This window comes from Ptiloglossa arizonensis, chromosome 2 (genome assembly GCF_051014685.1).
Source record: "Ptiloglossa arizonensis isolate GNS036 chromosome 2, iyPtiAriz1_principal, whole genome shotgun sequence".
Classification (NCBI taxonomy): domain Eukaryota; kingdom Metazoa; phylum Arthropoda; class Insecta; order Hymenoptera; family Colletidae; genus Ptiloglossa; species Ptiloglossa arizonensis.
Window position 1 is genome coordinate 16456822 of NC_135049.1, and position 11043 is coordinate 16467864.

The 11043-nt window shown below is 39.0% G+C and overlaps 1 protein-coding gene across 1 annotated transcript in view; it reads left to right on the plus strand.

The window, feature by feature from the left end:
* Det (baculoviral IAP repeat containing deterin) overlaps window positions 1-8789 on the plus strand; it is a 35974-nt gene extending 27185 nt beyond the window's left edge. Inside the window, exons 5-6 of the transcript XR_012994317.1 lie at window positions 6108-6151; window positions 6366-8789. The gene's annotated coding sequence lies outside the window, so the exon portion shown is untranslated. The remainder of the gene's footprint in view (window positions 1-6107; window positions 6152-6365) is intronic.
* The last annotated feature ends 2254 nt before the right edge of the window (window positions 8790-11043 follow it).

The window sequence follows — 11043 nt, forward strand, 5'->3', positions numbered from 1 at the left end:
CGCGACACTCGGTACATTTTTGTCACCGCGTAGATGCGCCCGTTGAACCGGCCGAAACTGTACACCTGATCGGTCGACCGTGTCCTTCGGGGAATTGTAACGCCCGAATGGTTCGCTTGCCATTTGCATATCATGTCTGGTCATTAAGGGAGCAAATTAGGGAGCCGGGAAAATTATTAGTGATCTCTCGCTGATTCACGAGCAGTTCGTCGCGCGGTGCAAGTGCTTTCGGGCCATTTTCGGTCGTTCGAGATTAGCTCGCTGATATCGTGGGCGCAAGTCTCCACTTCGTGTTTACGTACGACTATAGATATCGATGTTTCGGTTTGCTCGACGGGTTGGATTGTTCGAAAGCTCTTGCAGAAAATAGATTCGTACATTAGGTACGTACTTTACCCTCGTAACGAATCGTAGACTGTCGAAAACGACAGACTCGACACACACCGAGAGTTTCTATTGGGTTGTTTGGAAAGTCATTTCGTTTTCCAAAATGGAGAGTATATAATTTAATAAAATGTTTGTGCACTTTAAAAAAAATTTTTTTTTTTCATTAAAAAAACGAAATGACTTTCCGAACAACCCAATAATTACGCAAACTCTGTTACTTTTATTTATTTTATACTATACAACTTATCGATATATTTGCCCTTTGATTAACCTCGTTCTTCTACTTTGTTCTCACAGAATGCAATATTCTTCCACTTGTATTCTATTTTTGTTAATTTTCTTTAATACCGTGAATAAAGTTGTTAACTAAACGGGAAATATAGTTACGCGATGCAAATAATATGTAATTTTATTACGCAGAAGCCGGTTTTAAGTATACCGATCGTTTACTGGTTGTTCAAGCTCGGTTTGCACTGTGTGTAATAAAGTTTGTTAAAATTGAAAAGAAAATTTTTGTCTCGACAAATAAATAAGAACGTAACCGTCGAATGAACGGGAATACGTTGTACGTAGGTTTTGTTCGTTGTCTTTTATGGGAATATTTTTACCCATCTCTGGCTCCCTTCTTTGTATGTTATTACCGTTTAAAGAGCACGTTATTTCGTGGTCCCCCCTAATTCAAGAAAATTGATAAAACTCGCTCCGTCGTTTGCATTAATCTGTTGCCTTTTCCACCCTGCGATCCAGGCTAATAAATAATCGACTCTCGTAATGAATTCGAACGCGTAACCACCACTTAAAGGTACCTTCGAGGCGGCCCGTTCGTTTTTTCGCGTTACTCAGAAACGCTTTCAGTTCGGTCTCATTCGGGTACATCGTGGTCAAGTAACGCTTTTAGCCGTAGTGAATCGCGATATTTATTTATATCGCCAAGAAAACGTTCCTGATAGAAATCAGTGCGTTGAAATTTTCTCCTCCATTTTCACGTTTTCTGAAAATCGTTAAGAAAAAGGACAGATTAGGCAAATGTAGCGATTGCTGGTTTCAAGACGACTGACGAAAATATCGGACCCAATACCAGTCGTGATTACACGCAGGTCTGAACTTTCCTTCTTCCAATTATAGTATCGATAAGCGATACGTAGTGTGTCTTACACAGAGTTACTTCTGTTTACTGGTCACATTCTCGCGAAAGCTGACTAAAGCGTTCGGTTTAATAGAACACGTAATTACGTTTAAATCCGCTCCTCCGTTCTTTCATGTGTAGCACGAGTAACGAGAACGCGGACAGTGTAATTTCTGTTTACTCTCGTAAATCTTTCCAAGTCTGATCTTTCGTTCTACAAACCTCGGTATAAGTAGAACGTGTAGTAATTTTCACTTAGTTTTAGTATATTTCTCTCGATCGTAGCCTTCTGAATATTTCCCAAAAAGCAATTCTTTCGAAAATTGATCTTTCTTTTCTTTCCATTCCATCGAAGCTCGATCGTTCGTTTCTCCTTCGATGTAACGAGATCATCGATCGCGCGATCGAATCGGGCGCCGAATTTTTTATTTTAAACGCGCGTTTAACGTCCACCGAGTCCACCGTCGCGACTAATGCAGTCGAGGAGCTGAGCTTTCTGGCTTCGGGCATTAATTGCGCCGATTGTACGCGCGTACGTGCGAAGGAACCTGAATTACGGGGTCCCTGAACGCGAAAACGTGTGCGTCGGAGGCGCGCGGAGGTATGAGAGGAGAACAGAAAGAAAAGAAGCGCAAAGAGATGCAAAGAGGCGCGCTGGTTATTTATAGGTTGGGCCCGGTTTCGAAGCCTTCCAAGGGCTCTCTCTCTCTCTCTCTCTCTCTCTCTCTCTCTTTCTTTCTCTACCTACCTCGTGCTCCCTATCGTCGGCCGCGGAGAGAACACAAAAAGACGCAAAGTAACCGGCCATGAGCGATCTTTATTATTCCCCGTCATTATTCGTTCGATGCACCGCGGAGCAGTCGTAACAGGTGCACCCTGATCACTTTCTCGCCTGGCGCCTCTGTCGCTTCTCTTGTTTCCCGATTTGCTCGATTTTCCACGATGGTAGACGGGATACGCGAATTTTACTTTCATTCGACGTGGAAGTTTTCGTTCGCGAGGTGCTCGACAGAAACGATAAAGAAACGAAAGAAGCGGACTTCGTTCGAACGAAGTGCGTCAACCGTGACGAATAAATGAGCAAAATTTCGGTAAACGATCGCACGTCGATGCAACGATCAACCCTTTGGAAATGTCTCACTTTTTCTAATAAGATTTTATTCGTTTTGCAACCCATCGTGAGAAATTACAATGACTCCACGTACAAGTTGCACGGTGAGACTGTTAATATTTCATTTCGTAATTAAATATCTGATTAATCTATTTTTTGGTTTCAATTATTTTGTATTATTCTATACGTTTAGCAACTGTGACTCAAAGAGTCAACGAATCAGCGCCAGTTTTCCATGTCTGGGGATGTCATCGACATTTGTCAAAATTATGGTACAAAAAATTATTCTATAGAAGGTAAAAGTAGTATACTTGTTATTTTATAGTGTTCCTGATCACGCAATAACGATATCCCCGTTCGATGCACCGGTACAACGAGGTTCGTTCGATGTAAGCGTTTTAGAGTTCGAAGTACCGGTCCGTCGTAGTGACCGCCATGACAGTCAATGTGTTAAGTATCGGTGGGTAAGAACAGAAGTTGAGTAAATACGAAAATCATTTCGTAATTCGTTAAAGTTCAACAACTACCTGCAAAAATATATTTTATTCACAGGTAATGAAATTTAGTTACTTTATATCTATTCTAAGAATCGAAGGTACAATATTTGTGTAATTTCCAAAAATTCGATATTTCCGTTTCGTTCGGATGAGTGAATAAAATTATCCGTATAATTTTGCTACTTTAATACATTTTTATCATCGGACCTCCTCTATCTTTTAACTCGTCTAAGAGTAAATAACTCAATGCGTACTGTTCCTTCTTTGTCCTTTTACTCGTGATTTGAAATTTTTATCAAAGAAGCAGATATCCATTTGTCCAACATTTACTCATTGAAAGCAAATTAGAATTTCAATTGTAGAACGAGATACATCCCAACGAACAAATATAACCATCCAATGTATTATATTGTTCGAAGAGTCATTTCGTTTTCCAAAATGGAGAATATATAACTTAATAAAATGTTTGTACACTCTAAAAAAGTCGTGTTTCATTTTCACCAAAAAAAAGAAAAAAAAAAACGAAATGACTTTCCGAACGACCCAATAGTAAACGTGGCGAGTAAATCGATGCACGTTGGTGTTACTCGTCCTTCGATCGAAACAAATTTGACTCTGCCGTAAAGAATCGAAAACGAATCGTTTCGATACAGTATCGTTGATCGAATTACGATCACCGTGTCGATGGTGGTGGTCATTTTCCTATCGATGATTAATGAAATTGATCACCGTGCGACGTGTAGTTTCGCCGATGCTCGGTCAGCTGTCCCTGGAAGCGGAGGCTGGAACCCTATCGGTGATTTCTTTCCGTTTCCCGCGGAAAAATTTGAAAGACAGGAGAATCGAGCTGGTCGCTCGCGATGGAATAATTCATGGATCGGGCCCGAACCGCGGGACCGCACTTCCGCGCTTTATTCCGTTGCTCGTTAATTCAGGGACTTTTCCGTGGAATGAATCGCCTCCTCCCTCGCCGCGAGTCGGACGTAAAACGACGGCCATAATCGCTCGGACAGCCGGACAGGATTTTTCCTTTAGGACATTTATGGCCGCCGTGGTCTGAGATACGGTCCATTGTACTCTCTTTCTCTGCGATCGTATATTTTCTGTATGCACAGTGATGCACCGTGGCTCTGTCCGCCCATTGCAACCCTATTCTACTACCTAGCTTTTCTACTCGTGTTTCCACTTTGACGTTTACAGACACTCTGTTATTCGCTCGCTGCGCTTAACACGTTCAAGCACAATTAGCGACCAGCTCGGACGAGATCGTTTGCATTCGAATGCCGTGGATACGCGTATCGTACCGCGAAACGTTTGTCTTATCAGATTAGAGCGAAAGGTTTTTGTTCCGCGCGTCCGTTTTTTAAACGACCGAGAGATCCCCGTACTTGGAGAGCGCTGTTGGATCGTTACGATTCGTACACGGGAGCGGTACGTTTCGTAATCGTGGTAACTGGAGTACCAGGTATTAACAGGTGTCTCGTGGATACTCGACGAGCCGATGCACCGTGGGAAAATTATAATTGGGAGGGTGGTTCGTTTTGTAATCGAAGCGATTCGAGTACTCGGAGAGACGTTTCGTGGCTTCCGATCGTTGCTCGTGGGACCTCATTCGTCGGTACAATGCAAAATTATCCTTACGATAATTATCCTTACGATATCCTTACGGAATTACGATAAGTAGGAAATTAATAGCGCGGAATAATTAGTGGGTAATTTTTTCAGGAAGAGTCAGAAGGAAGTTTTAACTTACAAGCTTGCAGCGCTTTAAAACACAATTATTTACAAAATAGAATAATCGTAGCTATGGAAATAAAATGATTATTCCATGTACGTTATGGCTCGTGTGAGAATATAATTGAGAAGTATAAATATGTTCGTTTGATTTTACGCGGTTCAAAATAAGTAATTTAAAGTAAGAACTACTGGAAAGTGACGTAACTTGTAACATTTTTCAAACAAATCGTGTTACACCGATACTTGAATCACTGTAATACGATACAATGTATATGTGCATAGATTTGTGTTATTGCTAACGATTATAAATTTTATAATATTTTATACAGTCACTTTAAGTTTTATTCGTGTATTTCTTCTCCAGCTGTTTGGGTAGTAGTAATGATGTATTAATTACCAGACCACCCTGTATACACGGAAGAATTTAGTTTCAGCTGAAGTAAAGAAACGCGCAAACTCAATGGGACTTAATTCAGTCCTTGCGAGCCACAAAGAAAAACCGCGTAACGAAAGGAAATTAAATGTACACGCAGCCGTTGGAAGCAACCCTATAGCCACACATTCCTGAAGGACATTTATAGTAACCCCGTTCTCTCAAAATAATAATACTCGTATCATGCGAGACCAAGAATGCGAGTCAAGGGTTTCGTTTGCCACAATCTCGTACATTTATTACATTAGACTACTATAGCGTCGTAGAGTTTATTAACGGATACTCTGAAACACAGACTTGGAAGAATGGTGTTAGAGACCGCCATTCTAACGAGGTAAGTTTAGTTTAGGGTTGCTTTAATTGTAATTGCATCTTGCACATAAATTACCAAGAAAAGTAGAAGTCCCTCTGAATCGTATCCGAGATCACAGGGGATTAAAGATTTCGACGAAGGATTTACAAGGAATTTAAAAAGAATATTTTATCGACAACATTGGTTTTCAATCTACCATAACATAAACACCAGCAGTTAAAACTGTTAAGAGTGATAGAAGATAGCAAACTGTATCGAAATTGAAATAATTTTTATCGTCGATATAAAAAATTAAACAGTATTAAACGAATCTCGACAAGACTTGTTAATTTCTCTTTAGACTGATTCCTCTAAATTGTTTTAGCGAACAACGTAAGAAAACTTTGAATTGAAATATATAAAACTAATATTGAAATTAAATAAAAATATTTCAACTATAAATATATTTTCTAAAAAATAGTTTCAGAGTGTGTCAAAGAAGTAATAACACAATTCTGTTCTAGGGGATCGGGCAGAAGTTTTCCTTCGAGAGGAGGTCCACGAAGAGGTAAAGTTTTAAAAGTACCGTACATTTTTTACACTATTACATAATTGTATCGTACTTATAATTCGCATTATCGATACAAAAAAATCTCTGTTCACTTTACGAAAGCGTTGATCCACGATGAATAATCATTTTTCGTTCGCGAGTACTCCGAGCCTGAAAAAATTGAACCAACCCTGTATACCCTGGCTAAACTCACTATTACTTGTAACTGCAGCTGCGTAGGTTACACAGCACACGTTGGTCGTTCGAGGTTCCTCTAGCCGGCAAGTTCAACGCTTCTATCGTTTCTCCACCGACGAGGCGTTGTCCACGAGCATCCTTGGACGGGAGGAAGAAAAAGAATGAACATGCGCGCTGAAATTCCCACGGGCCGCGTCGTTATTCCGGAATCTCCGTGGAACGAACATCGCGGGAACAATCGCTGATAATTGCTGATAATCGACGACCCCTGACCCCGACGAGCGTCTGCCTTTTTACCGAAAATTACGATCAGCCTTCCTGGTTTTTCTCCCCTTCCTTTCCGCTTAACAATTTTATCTACGCTCCCAGGTTCGACGAACCTACGTTCAACGAACATTGAACCCTTGCAAAACCTACCGTTTGGACAACAATTGATGAAACTATTGAACGTGTGCTCCGAAGAACGAATTAGAAATGTTCCAGACATGTATTTCCGGTAAATCGATTGTGAAACGAATACCAATGGTTTCCACTTTGGAACCGATGAACGAAATTAACAAACGAAGTAAAGTACGAATATGACAGGAACCAATGATAGTAGATTGCGTCTGAAACTCGTGGGACGATCTTTGGTTTGACTGGAAGCAACGAAACTTATTTCAGCGATGGAATTTTTGTCGATGTCATTGATTCACGTTTGGAACAATTGTAAGGAGGTTCTTCGAACGATTTCAAACTTATCGGTACTTAATGCATCGAGTTCGATTCCTGTTTAATTGTATTTACAATTCGCGAAAACTTAAAGAAGCAAAGGTAATATTGAAATTGTAACATACTCTTGTATGCGAATGTTTGAAGGACTGTCCTAAAACGATTTGAGACACGTGACTATCGTAACAACAGTATCAGCATCTATGAATTATACTAAGTTTAATATTTGTTTCATTACACTGACAATAGATTAAAAATAAAAGAAGCGGTAGTAACGCTTAACAAATTAAATAAACACAATTAGTAGCATACCCTTATACGAAAGTATTCGAAGAATTGTTTTGAAATGATTTGAATCACGCGATTATCAATGTAATTATATCAAGTTTAACACCTGTTTGATTATGTTGACAACGTATCGAAAACAAAAGGAAGCAACGCACGATAATCATTCTGAACATAATTAGTAACACACTCCAAGTGTAAAGCTATTAAAAAGAATATCCTCGAACGAATTCAAACTTATCGAGACACGTAACTATTATGTCGATACCTGTCAATGGCATTACGTTTTCTACCTGTTTAACTACATTCGCCACTCATCGGAAATAAAACAAGCGAAGCACTCGGCAATCAGTTTGCACGTCAAACATAATCATACTACGTGACCGGGAGAGAATCTCATTGGCCGGTTGCGTCTCTGACCAGGTGTGTAGTATAGGTTCGATGCTCGTAATGAATCGAAACACGGGAAGATACGATAAAGAGTTAAAAAACACAAATTAACGATTAATAAGATTACCATCGTGAAAACGAAACTCACGAAGATGGATTTCTCTCACTCAACGACATTCTTCGCAGCTCCTTTCATTAGGTGATTGATTTTCAAAAATAAAATGCGCAAAGATGTTACGCGTAACTCGATTAAAAATATCGGAACGCTTATCTGGTTAGAGATTCATTCAAAGTTACTCGAATGATCGGCAACTCCGATAATAAGTTACATAATTACAACTCGAGATCTCAATGATATCAAATCGTTTAAATTTTATGGATGTTATACGAACTGTCAACGAGGATTTCCACACTAATACCATTGAACGTATATTTTAATACCTATTTGATATCTTAGTATCTCGAGAAGGTGTTTTGCAATTGATACGTATTATATCAATTGACTGTGATCCGTTTGTAGCTGTAAAGGTGCCCGACACAAAATGAAACCGTGTAGCCATTTATGCCATATCACGTAATAATGTTTCGAGTTCTTATCAATGCACGATTTCGAGGAATATACTCGTGGATCGCACGATTTCGTGGAATAGTATGTCTGCTTTAAACTGGGGCTTCCAGGAACGAGGTTCAGCGGAACTTTGGCTCTTTCTTTTTCTCACGAATGACTTCTTTCGAGATCGTATGTCGATTGAGATATTAATAGAGGAACCAGTTACGGAGCACTCGCGTGGAAAAGTAACGCGTGTACGCCTCGAAAGAGGACGAAGACGAGTTATGCACCCAGCAGATGCAGTAAGGTCGGGAGTCTGCCAAGATGATATGTGACGATCAGAAATTTTCTGTTTCTCGGCGCTCTGGATTAATCTACTTTGCTTTGCTTATCATCGTAAACACATCGACGCGTGATCTAGTCCCCGCTAATTCCTACAATAACAAAAATTAATTAATGTAAGTATAAATACATTTCTATAAACGAATAAAATTATTCTACTACTTTAGACAATAAATAGATCTATATTCGCAATATAGATGCGATATTGCAATTTTCCTCTCCATGTACGTATTTTCTTCCTTGAATTATTATATTTTCTTTCAACAAATCAACGCGTTCGACTATTTTACAGATCACTACACCCGTTTACTTTTCGACGTGTAAATTTACAATTTTCTACACGGAAGAAGTATCTTTATACAACTTTTTCCAAATGCGAAACAAAATTATTATCCACGTATGTACTCTTAAGTATGTTTACATCGGGAAACGGGGAATTACGGGGAAGAGTGAAACCTGCTTCGGTGATTAATTTACGTAGAAAGCGTTATCTAAAGTAAAGACGTTGGAATGCTGGAAAATACGGGCCAGGATGGTCGCGGTTGTAATTGACACTGTAAATTGTAGCCAGCAACAGGTTTTCCTTTCGTTTGTGATTTCATTGATTGGATATCTACGTTTCAATTTACTCACCGTAATAAACGTAGAATACGAAAACAGTATCTGTGCCTGTTGAACCGCATCGCGGGCATACTTCGCTACAAGATGCAACGACGCCGGCCCGGCCGAGAATCGAGGATCATTTTCGTGATAATGGTCTCGAATAAGGGAACAAAACCTGAACGTGCTAATTGTGGTATCCCAGACGGATCTCTATACACGGTAATAAGCGTAACAACGCGTAATGAAACCTGTTTCATAGGATTCAACGGTGATTACCATGCGTGGGCTGATCGTCGATTCTGCTATTACTCATAGGACGATTCGAAATATTCGTTGAAACTGTGTCGTTTCGTTTCACGTCCAAATTTATGCTCATCGAGTGACCGTGAAGTATCGATTTTATAAAACTTCGCACCGTCTCTTTCTTCGACGTTGGAATACCGTTAGACTTTCAGGGACTTTTGATCGGTCTAAAATATGCGCAGACTTTGAATCGTTTTAATACAGCCGAAACGACAGGTTCAAACAGTTCGATAATTTCCAATACGGCTGCTCGCAAACGTCGAACTTTTTCTAAAATCTGTAACGACCACGGAGAAGTAAAATCAATTTTTCGCGCGAGCAGATCGATCGTTTTTTTTAATATCCGAAAGCGTTAGTTTTTCCTTCGGAGCTTGCATTTTGTACAAAAGAATTATTGTAATATCCACGGAGAAAGATACTAGTCTATCAATAGGAATCGGGTGTAATTTAAATAATGATACTTCGTACGTCGATTTAACGTTACGTGACTGGTTGGGTTGTGTAAATAAATACGTTGTATTTGTTTAATACGCACGATAACGAGTTTATTAATTACGATAAACGAGGTTGAAAATAATTAGTTCTAGACTAAGAATTGCGACGAGACTCTAACTGACTGTTCGGAGTCGTAAAATGTTGATGGTTTGAGTTTTGTAAACGATCCGATTTTTCGTGTCACCTCTTATCGGTACTTCTTCCACTTGGTAATTCGATAGCGGAGGTACAGAAGTGCCAGGTTTCTGTATAGTTGCTGTATGTTGCTATAGTTTTGACAACTTCGTCAAATTTTGCATTCGTTGTTGAGTACAGCTAGCCTGTTTAAATTTAAAAAAGGTACTTTCCAAAAACAGAAAATATTCGAACTTTTGTTTGTTAATTCTTTTTATTAGTGTCAAGGTGTATAATAGCCCTGTAAATTTTACGACCAGACTCACCTTATATAAGTCTACGTAAATCTGATTATCGTGATATATAGGTGGAATTTCTTTCCCATGAACTGATTCTTCAGTATCGTATAATAAATACAAAGCATATCATTACTTACTGGTAAATATATCACGGTAATTGTATCCCTCGGCAAAATTTGTGCGACAATTACTATTACACGTAAAGTGTATTATTATTCTCCTTCGTACATATTACTTTGCTATATTAAAAGTATTAATTTGGCGAAAACAACACTTTCATCGTCAAAAGTACTTAATTATCAGAACGCTTTATGATTTTATGATTTATCAGTTTTACATTTATGTTTTAATTCTCGCCTTCTCTCTTATATAATTATTGCTCTGTTTACGACTTGGTGTGTCAAAAACACGACAAGAGTATTAACTTGATCTTTTTTCATTAATGTTTCGTATCTGACAATCACATTCTTCTTTCATTGTTTTCATCCGAAACAAAAATCAGCTATCTAAAAGCTTTCTAGCTAGAAGAAGATTCTTCAGAGTGCAGTTTTACACTTCTTTCGAAAGACGCCGATTAAAATCAATTTCCGGTAATCGAAAAGCTCGAGTATTCGAATACT